Below are 2,199 nucleotides of genomic sequence, written 5' to 3' on the forward strand. Positions count from 1 at the left end.
TCTAAAAAGAACTCTCATGTTCCCTCTTTTTTCTTCTTCCCAAAAATTAGCTTCCCTTTCCAATAGAATTTTATTTTTCTTTTCCTTCCTCCAAAGGTGGTTAGAGAGTCCTAATCTAATGGTTCTTATATCCAAAAACTTAGGAAAGACAAATTGCTAAAATATAGTAGTGGCCTAAATCTAGGAAATCACTTTCTCTGCTACTCTTTCCTCCCTTTTAAGTTATACAACAAGCTTAAATAAAGTGAAGGTTATAAGGTAAGATAGGAGGAAAGGACATCATATTTTTAAAACGTAGAAATCCCTCAACTCACACTCCCCCTCCACCCCCCCCTCCCCCACAACACCTTTCCCCACTTGAGGTACCATAGCCCCTTTAGGCACTCTTGCTCCATTGGCCTTGACCATTTTTTTCTTAACTATAGAAATTAGATACTTTCAATAATCAAGAGGGAAAACCTAGGACAATACAAGTGTGAAGTTTAAAGATGATACCTAGTGTGATGGCTTTTACACTGGACATAACTCATTTTCTATATTGCATTGACTCTTTCACATATGTTGAATTCCCACTTGGAGCTCTTCCTTGATGATTTTTCCACACTTGATCGAGGGTGTTCCATATTCTTTGGAGTTTGTTGGACCTTATGATGACTTAAGGGTGTTCCCACCACTTATTCAAGATGATACATTGCACTTTGGGAATAAGATGTTGCACCTTGATGATGAAAACAACACTCTTCATGATGATTAAACATTTTGATGATTAACGACTTGATGTATGTAACCAGATCACAAAATAGAAGAAAAGATATGTCATCAACTTGAAAATAAGTCTCTTCAAGGGGGAAACCTCCTTTTACATCACATAAATGAACAATTCTTGGATGATTCAAATGACAAGACCTCCTTGGTATATATAGGAGTCTAAAGGGTCAAAATATAATTAGGGCCTACATAACAATAATAATGTAAGGGCTCAACAATAAAATTAGTGGGCTTTTATGGGGCACAACAACAACAATATGGGAGCTACACTAGTATTATAGGGACCTAACATGGGAACAACAGTAACAATATGGGAGTTACACTAGTATTATGGGGACCTAACATGTCCCTCTCCTTCAAAAAAAAAAGTGTTTTCCACAACACTTGAGTAGTTATGGATGCTTCTGTATCAAATGTCATCCTCCCATGTGGAATCTTCAGTAGGTAAGTTCTTCCACTTTATGAGATACTCTGAAATTGATCAATTATGTAGCTATCAGATTCTTGTTTTCGTGATTGCTTCAGGCTCCAATATGATTTTCCTTCCTTGTCAAGTTTTGGCAATATAGTTTGACCTAGGAGCTTGTCACCTATAACCTTCTTTAATCTTGAAACATGGAAAACTAGGTGTACTCACGAAGACGTTGGTAGCTCTAATTTGTATGCCATAGTGCCAATCTTTTGCAACACCTTATAAGGGCCATAGTACCTAGGTGATAATTTATTATCATTCTTAGCTTGCTTAAGGGAAATTTTTTTGTATGGTTGTAGTCATAAAAAGACCCAATCACCAACATCAAAACCTATTTCACTACGATGTTGATCTGCTTGTTGCTTCATTTGATTTTGTGCCATAGTTAGGTTATCCTTTAAGAGTTGGAGAATTTGTTGTTGATGCTTGATGTGATATTCCACTGCTTGAAACTTATAATTGTCTCTTAAAGACGATGTGATGGATGATGGATGATGTCCATAAAGAGCCATAAATGGGGTCATTTTTGCTGCGGTATGGAAGGAATTCTTATACCACCATTCTTCCAGAGGTAACCACTTGGACCATTGTGTTTGTTTATTGGATACAAAGTAACGAATATATCCTTCTAAACATTTGTTCACTATCTCAGTTTTCCCATCAGATTGGCGATGATTAGATGAGTTATGAGTTAATTGAGTACCAAGACAATAAACTAGTTTTATCCAAAAAATTCCAGTGAAAATGGGATCTCTATCACTTACAATAATCTTTGGGTTTCCATGTCGATTTTGAATTGTTTCCACAAATGAAGAAGTGATTGTACTGACCTTGAAAGGATGAGATAATGCACAAAAGTGTGCATACTTGGTAAGTCTATCCACAACCACCATGATGAAACTATATCCTTCAAAATTGGGTAAACTGGTGATAAAATCCATTGGGACCTCCTCCCAATG

Source organism: Pinus tabuliformis, chromosome 1_1 (assembly GCF_031772625.1).
Source record: "Pinus tabuliformis cultivar Carrire ecotype Pingquan chromosome 1_1, CPIR1, whole genome shotgun sequence".
Lineage (NCBI taxonomy): Eukaryota > Viridiplantae > Streptophyta > Pinopsida > Pinales > Pinaceae > Pinus > Pinus tabuliformis.